General features: G+C 44.0%; 1 non-coding gene across 1 annotated transcript; it reads right to left on the bottom strand.

The window, feature by feature from the left end:
* Positions 1-231: 231 nt before the first annotated feature.
* Positions 232-338, bottom strand: LOC116100069. Its single transcript, XR_004122436.1, has one exon. It is a non-coding gene; the product is annotated as a U6 spliceosomal RNA (small nuclear RNA).
* Positions 339-9,077: the final 8,739 nt, after the last annotated feature.

Raw genomic sequence — 9,077 nt, 5'->3', positions numbered from 1 at the left:
TCAACACTCACATCACACATGTGCTCATAGCTGCCTACAACTCCTTGTCCAGGGGATATGAAATCCTCTTCTGGCCCCCAGGGGACCTCCATGCAAATGGCATGTACATATAAAATAAATAAAGATTTTAATAAAATATTTGTATTCTTGATTTTTAAATTTTTTTAAAAATATTTTTATGTATAGGGGTGTTTCGCCTGCATGTATATATTTGTGTACCTTTTTTTTTCTTAAAGTATGGAATGCTCCACAAATTTGCGTGTCATCCTTGCGCAGGGGCCATGCTAATCTTCTCTGTATCGTTCCAATTTTAGTCTATGTGCTGCTGAAGTGAGCACTTGTGTACCATTTCAAGTCTAGTGCTAGCAGAAGCCAAAAAGATGGTGTTGGGTCCTCTGGAATCGGATTATAGATAGTTGTTAACCACAATTTGGTTGCTGGGGATAGAATCTGAGGCCACTAGAAGAGGAGTAAATCAAGTGCTCTTAACCACTGGAGCACCTCCCTAGCCATCTCCTCCTTCCCTACTTTCATTCCTTCCTCTTAAGATAGAAAGCAGCCCAGGCTGGCTTCAGATGCTCTCTGTAGAGGATGATCTTGAACTTCTGCTCCTCCTACAGTTATCTCCCAAATGCTGAGATTATAGACATAGACTGTCAAGCCTGGCTTATGTGCTTCTGGGGATCAAACCCAAGGCTTCATGCCAGGTAAGCATTCTAGCAACTGAGCTATGTCTCAGACCTCAAAAGTATTTTTCTATACAAAATTGAAACCATCGCCAACAAAAACCACAGCAGAAACAAATACTTCCCTTCTGAAGTTCACTATAATGAGAAGCAGAGGAAATCTTAAAAATGCAAATGAACAAGAACAAAGTGAGCCTCAAAGGAGACGGAACCAATAAAACAATTGTGGATTTGAACACAGCTCATGGGCAGATCGTGTGTCCGGCATGTGTCAGGCCTGGGTTCAATTCCCAACACTGAAAAAGTGGACAGTCATTGGCAACTGAACTATAAGACGTGAGAAAACCAAATCCTGTCAGCTGTGGGCACATTGAGAAGCAATCATTCATACTGCAGAACCCCCGAGAGGCCTTGATTTGGAGGCACCAGGTAACACCCGAATCACGTTAGGCTGATTAAACGTCTGTTGGAGAAGCAGTACACCACCACCTGGTTCCTCACCGTCCTTCCTTTGGGAGTGACTGTACTTTTTGCACCCAGAAAAGGGCACTTGGCTTCTGGGAAATTTTAAGGACTAAACAGGGTTTCTGGGCCAGGAACCACGTGTCACAGATCAGTGACCTTTGTGGAAGCTGGAAGTTTAAGTAGAATGTTGTATACTGAATAAAGATCCCTACATCATCTCTCTCTTCTTCCCTTAGCAAGCAGAACTGTGCATTCAGATTTTTTCTGTCTCGGCAGGAAATTAGAAGAAACTTTTCCAGGAAATTTGATCAAGCAAGGGGGAGAAAAATTCCTACAGCTGTTAACATCAGAGGCTTCCCAAGGAATTGGACCAGTCAAATTAGTCTACAGTGAAATGGCAAGAACATGTGCCCCACATATACAAAGGAGGGTCCAGAGAGCCCTTCCATGTCCCATTCTTAACTATGCCAGTAGACGGACAGTCCCCAGAATGCTGGCCAAATAAGAGGCCTGGAAAGCAACTGCACAGATGGGAGTGGGTCAAAGGCCCTGGGAGAGTTCTTCAAATTGATGCAATTGATGGAATGCCTACTGCATTTGAACATATTGAGAGATTTATACTACTCTGGGGAGCTGGAGGAGGGTGGGGCTGAATTAGAAATAAGCACATTAGAAAACCAGACAAATGACAAGCATACCTTTACTAATTCTAGAGATTAAAATGTGTGTTCTGCAGGAAAGAAAATGCAGCGCATTGGGATGGTTAGAAGGTTGGGGGACACGAGGTGAAGTTAGTAGTCCGTGAAAAACTTTTCATATTAAGAGCCAGGGTCTGGAACTCAGAGGTAGAGAGCTTGCTTAGCATGTGCAAAGCCCTGAGTTCGAGTACCAGCAAAGAGGAAACAATAAAAACAACAACAAAAACCCAACCTACCAAAAAGCCCAAAACCTCAGAGTTGCAGTGGACTGTGGGGTAGCTTAGTGGGTAAAGGTGCTTGCTGCCAAGGGTGATGACCTGAGTTCGATCCCTGGTGCAAAGCGATAACCATCCTCCAAGCATGTGCTCCGGCACATGCACACCCCTTCCCAAAAATATGCAAATAAAACTTGAGCAAAACAAAAGTAAAGAAAACTCCCCCATAGATACCAGGAACAATAGGGTCTCGTGTGTCTCAGGGTAGACCTCAGTACCTCCATGTCCAGTTTATGAGTATGCTTGGCCCACAGGAATTGGCATTATTAGGAGGTGAGGTTTTGTTGGAACAGGTGTGGCTTTGTTAGAGGAAGTGCATCACTTGGCGGGAGTGGGGGTGGGGGAAACAGTGGGCTTTGAGGTCCTATGCTTAAGCTCCACCCAGGGCAGAAGGGAACTTCCTCCTGGCTGCCTGCTGAATGCAGTCTCCTCCTGGCTACCTTCAGATCAAGATGTAAAGCTCTCACCTCCAGGGCTGGAGAGAGATGACTCAGTAGTTAAGAGCACTGACTGCTCTTCCAGAGGTCCTGAGTTCAATTCCCAGCAACCATATGGTGGCTTAAAACCATGTGTAATGGGATCTGATGCCCTCTTCTGGTGTGTCTGAAGACAGCTACAGTGTACTCACATATATATAATAAATAAATCTTTCAAGTAGGGCCGACCGGAGTGAGCAGAAATCCTAAATTCAATTCCCAACAACCACATGAAGGCTCACAACCATCTCTACAGCTACAGTGTACGCATATATACATAAAATTAATTAATTAATTAATTAATTAATTTAAAAAAAAAACCCAAACAACTCTCTCCTCCAGCACCTTCCTGAATGATGGTATGCTTCCCACCATGATGATAATGGACTGAACCTCTGAAATTTTAAGCCAACCACAATTAAATGTTTTCCCTTATTGTGGTAGCCCTGCTGTGTTCACGGAAGAATTCCAACCGACGACAGATACGACAACTCGACAACTCGACTCAACTCACTAGGGGTTTGGAGCCTATGGAAATGAATCAGAACCAGATACCCGGCTCCCTAGGAAGCCGTGAACTTTGATCTCCGTTCCTGTCCTGGAATCCTTTGTATTAGCGTCTTAGCTTTGATTCTGCCGAATGTCTGTTCTCACCTAATCGCTAATTGCATACCTGTACTACATCTAGTATATATGCTCCCTTTTCACTGAAGTAAAGTTACGCCTTGATGAGAACCCTCTCCTGGTGTCGCCTCTCTTTCTCTGCCCATTTATTTTGCAGGTCCCCAAATTCCCGGTTCGTGGAACCCCACGGAAGTAGGAACGCTGCGGGCCGGCTTCCTACACCTTATAAGAGTTGCTCTGAGGGGCTGACGAGATGGCTCAGCAGGTAAGAGCACTGACTGTTCTTCAGAAGGTCCTGAGTTCAAATCCCAGCCACTATATGGTGGCTCACAACCACCCATAATGAGATCTGATGCCCGGGCGGTGGTGGCACACACCTTTAATCCCAGCACTTGGGAGGCAGAGGCAGGTGGATTTCTGAGTTTGAAGCCAGCCTGGTCTACAGAGTGAGTTCCAGGACAGCCAGGGCTACACAGAGAAACCCTGTCTCAAAAAAAACAAAACAAAACAAAGCAAGAGTTGCTCTGGTCACGGTGTCTCTTCACAGCAATGAAACCCTTTTGAACCCACAGCTTTCTACCAATTGAGCCCCACTTTTCTAGCAGATTCCCCTTTAAATTAATCTTCTAGAGTTATCTCCTATAGTTTCAAATGGAAAGAATGTTAGCTACATGGCTCTCTGGCTCATCACTTACCCCTCTCCTGCCCAACCCACACTGCCAGGCAGGGTTTTTCTGTGTAGTCTTGGCTGTCCTGGAACTTGCTTTATAGACCAGGCAGGCTTCAAACTCACAAAGATCAGTCTGCCTTCGCCTCCCAAGTGCTGGGAAATGGTGTGTGTCACCAGGGCTCATTGGCTCATCACTTATCATCTCTGGGTAACAGGCTTCTCCCCCAGGTCTCTGTTCCTTTGATTCTTTGTAACCTCAGCGGTTAATCCTTTTTCTTCTCTCTACACCTTACCCAACCTTCCTACAAGTATCTGCCACACCCATTGATCAGATTTCCTTTGAATGTGTGGGTTGGGTTGTGTCATGGTCTGAATCATGTCACCAGGAAGATACCTGTCTGGGTGCCCCTGAGGGTAGAGCTCTGCATTTATACTATTTAGATATAGCCTATGTCTCCTTAATTTTTGGCTTACAATTTTATTCTTCCTTCCTTTTTCCTCCTTCCCTCCCTTTCTTCTTCCTCCCTTCCCTCTGTTTTTTGACAGGTTTTCTTGTGGCTCATACACTACTGCTGGCTTTATTCAGTGCTAGGTATCAAACCTAGGGCCTCATGGCTGCTAAGTAAGCATTCTACTAACCAAGATACATCCCCAGGTCCAAAGGATGTTATCAATGCCATTTTCTGTTTGATATTTCCCCCCAATATGGAGAATTGAGCCTAGGGTCTTGTACATACTAGACATGCTCTCTGCCAATTAGCTATAATCCCTGCCTGTTTAGATTGACCATTTTATTGGTCTATACTTTCATATGTAAATTGACTTAATTCCGGTGAAGGCTGTCAAAAGATCTCTCTATTATAGCCAGGCTGATCCCAAGTGCTGGAGTTACAGATGTGTGCCATCATTAGTGCCTTCCAAATTTATATATATATATATATATATATATACATATATATATATATATATATTTTACTTTTAATCTTTGTCCTACTTTCCCCATAGACACATTTGAACTTTACACGACAAATAAAATATAAATAATAGTAATTAGAAAATAAAACCAGCCAGGCACTGGTGGCTCACGCCTTTAATCCCAGCACTTGGGAGGCAGAGGCAGGTGGATTTCTGAGTTCGAGGCCAGCCTGGTCTACAGAGTGAGTTCCAGAACAGCCAGGGCTATGTAGAGAAACCCTGTCACGAAAAACCAAAATAAATAAATAAATAAATAAAATAAAAAGAAAAAAGAAAATAAAACCAGACCAAAGTGAACATAAAAGGGACAGAGAAATAAGTGTTTCAGGGGATTCATGGTAAACTGATGTCACAAAGTACTGTTCCTGGTTTAAGGTAACTAAGTAGTGACAGGCCTGGAGACATAGCTCCACACTGTTGCCAGCACAGCGGGAGAGTTCTTTTCTCATTTAGGGTCAGACCTCCACTCAGGCAAGAACAGAGTTCTGGCATTGCTGTAGAAAAGACTCAGAACAAGCCAGTATAAGGCAGAATTGGAGTTTATTATGAGATTACAATGTATATTTCAAACTGAGATTAAGAGAAAGAGGCTTGGCTGGGCAGTGGTGGTGCACACCTTTAATTCCAGTACTTGGGAGGTAGAAGCAGGTGGATTTCTGAGTTTGAGGCCAGCCTGGTCTACAGAGTGAGTTCCAGAACAGCCAGGGCTATACAGAGAAGCCCTGCCTCATGAAAAAAAGAAAAAAGAAAGAAAGAAAAAAAAGAGAGGAAGAGATTCAGGAATTGAAGACGTACCCAAGTGTAGGCATGGCTCCTCATTTCTCCTTATGTTCTCACAGTGGCTTGGTATCATCCCGTGGTTTCTGAGTTACATTGCTCAGGGGTATAATTAAAGGTTAAAGAACCTTCTTTTGTAAACTTAGTGGTAAAGTGAATTGACCAGGGTATTATCCAGACTTAGTGGTAAAATGAGAATGGTAAAACTCAAGGTCACAGATCACTTTTTACTATAGCGTTTTTATTGGCTTTGCCCTCTTTGTTTCAGATGTTTAACATTGACTGATTGTGTTTATGTGTGTGTACGTTCATGCATGTGCTAGGAGACACATGTCAGAAGACAACGTGTGGGACCCAGTTCTCTTGTTCCACCATGTGGGGTCCAGGAACAGCTCTAGAGTTGACAGCAAGCACCTCTCCCTGCCGAGCCTTCTCACCCACCCCTCTTTCAGATGTCTTTCAGGGAAACCCTGCCTCTGAAGGTAACTTTGGCTTTACCAGTCGTATGTGAAATTTCCTGATTCTTTCAGAGGGATAAGCTAGCCAGGTATCTGGGTGAAGGGCCTTTTCCCTTCCTGTCATTTCCTTCTCCTGTCTCCTAAATTTTCTGCCTTTCTGACCGCCTCAAGCTAAGCTAGAAATCTCAGGATTTAGAAGTTACTCCACATGAATACAATTGGGATGGTTTAAATGAGAAATGTCCCTCCTAGCCTTGGTCCTGAGGCGCTCTTTGGGAGGTGCTGAAGGCTTCAGAGGTGTGGCCTTGTTGGAAGAGGCCTGTCACCGGAAGTGGGTTTGAGAGCTAAAACATTGGAGCCAGGCTGATTTCTTTCTATTTGTGCTTGAAGGTGTGAGCCCAGAGCTGCTGCTCCAGCACTGCTGTCTAGGGCTCTAACTCTCTAGAACATAAGCCCAAGCAAACCCGTTCCGCTATGAGGTGACTTGGTCATGGTTTATCACGGCAACAGAAAAATAACTAATGCACTCACTGAGTACTGAAACCGTCAAGGTTATGGTGGGCCACATCTAAAAGAGAAAAAACTGAAATGTTTTATTTAGGGGCTGGGGATGTGCCATAGTGTGTACACATGTGGCGGTAAAAAGATTCCTGAGGCTCAAGGTGTCTTTCCAAGCTACTGATGTCATATTTAAAGTCCAGGCAGATGGAAAAGATCAGAAGTGAGGAGGGATTTTCCAGGAAGTCCTACTTTTATCTTAATGTCCAAAAGGTAACCATAGGACACATTCAGACAGAAAGGAATCTGGAGAATGTAGCATTTCAGCCTGTGCGAAGATGCTGAGTTGTCAAATAGCAGCTTCTGAGATAAGCACTTGTCAGTGCACAGCGTATGAAGGTGACAATAACACAGTTCCTACACATGTTACACAATACCATTCTGCTATGTACAGTTGTGTGCAGAGGCCAGAGATGGAGAGCAGAGGCCAGAGACGAAGACTGGGTGTCTTCTGACGTGCTCTCTACCTTATTTTCTGAGAAAGCCGGAGGTCACTGTTTTTCATAGATTGCCTGGCCAGCAAATCCCATGGGTCTCCCTGTCTCCATCTGCCCAGTGCTGGGATTACAGAGACTTGCTTGTCTGGCTTTCCACAGAGATACTGGGAATCCAAACTGAGGTCATCAAGCTTGCATGGCATCCACTTTACCAACTGAGCCATCTCCCCAGGCCTTTTTTTCAGCTTCCCGAGACAAGGTCGAATATAGTCAGGGATGGTCTTGAACCCCTGATCCCTTGCTTCCAACTTCCAAGTACTGGGATTATAGGCATATATAACCCCATGCCAAAAACTTATGGTCATAGATAATTTTTAAACACCTGGCTAATTTTAATTTAATTTAATTTTGTTTGATTTGGTTTTGGATTTTGAGACAGGATTTTTCTGTGTAGCTCTGGCTGTTCTGGAACTTGCTCTATAGACCAGGCTGGTCTTGGACTCTGCCTCTACTGCCCAAGTGCTGGGATTAAAGTTGTGTGCCACTACCACCCGGATGAGTTTTAATTTTTGTTTGGTTTTTTTGAGACAGGGTTTCTCTTTGTAGCCCTGGCTGTACTGGAACGCGATCCATATGTAGACTAGGCTGCCTCAAACTCACAGAGATCCTACTGCCTTTATCTCCTAAGTGCTGGGACTAAAGCCATATGCCCACGATGCCTGGCAATTATTTTTAATTTTTAAAGGACACCCCATATTGACTTCCATAGGGGCTGCCCTAGTTTATAATCTGACCAGTGAATAAGAGGTCCTTCTCTCTATATTCTCAGCATTTGTTTCACTTATTTTTCTTGAGCATGGCCTTTCTAACTGGGTAGTTGACAATCATTTAATCATTAACAGACTATGGTACCATTAAAAATATATTTGAGTTGGGCTGGTGAGATGATTCAGTACGTAAAGGCACTTGCCACCAAACTTGATATCCTGAGCTCATAGAAATTACTCCCTCAAGTTGTCTTCTGACCACGTGCGCCGTGTTACACGAGCTCACACATACACACAAATAAAGAAATACATTTTAAAATATACATATCTTGGAAAGATGTGAATTGTAGAACAAAACAATAAGGTAAGCCCGAGTCTGTCTAGAGACGCAGAGGAAAGTTTATGAAGGACTGACCGTGGCAGTTTTGAGGCTCTGTGCCCCAAATTTGTAATACCAGCTGAGTCAGGAAACTTGCTGTGAGTTCCAGAACAACCTGGTTTACATAGTGTAACCTTGGCTACAGTGTGAAACCCTGGCTCAAGCAAAACTAAGCACAAAACAAACACACAAACAAACATTCCCCCTCCACTACTTTCGTAGTGATTCAGTGATGTGCTGGAGAGCCATGCTTCCGGTGCTCCTGAGGCTCAACAAGATGGGCTGTCACAGACCTTAGACGATGAGGGTCCTTTTACTCTTTTACATGGACGTTACATGTAGGCAAACACTCATATACATGAAATAAATATTAAAAAAAGAGGAAAGTCCTCAAAGCTGCACCAACAGCTACCCTCTGCCCACCCCACACATTCTAAGTCACTGTGAGAACGGGGATCTGAGGTGAGAGTTCAGAGTTCATGTAGGATGTGGAGAGATAACAACTTCCAAGCACTGTTGATGTGAACTATCTGGGCCTTTCTAGAGGGAACTTGTCAATATGTTAAAAACATCTGAAAAATGTCCATTCCCTTTGGCGCATAAGTTGTAGCGATCTCTCTCAAGGACGTGATCAAAGCCCGGCATGCAGCATACAGTTAGAACAGAGCAACAGGATGAAACCAGCGTGAAAACAAACGCCAAAACAAAAATGGCATGAAACAAGAAAAAAAGAAAAGCTGGAGGCTGGAGAGATGCTCAGTGGTTAAGAGCTCTGTCTGCTCCTACAGAGGGCTTAGGTTCCATTCCCAGAACCTACATGGTGGCTCATAAC

This window comes from Mastomys coucha, unplaced genomic scaffold, assembly GCF_008632895.1.
Source record: "Mastomys coucha isolate ucsf_1 unplaced genomic scaffold, UCSF_Mcou_1 pScaffold20, whole genome shotgun sequence".
Lineage (NCBI taxonomy): Eukaryota > Metazoa > Chordata > Mammalia > Rodentia > Muridae > Mastomys > Mastomys coucha.
The sequence above is the reverse complement of the archived record's forward strand: the minus strand, read 5'-3'. Positions and strand labels throughout refer to the sequence as shown.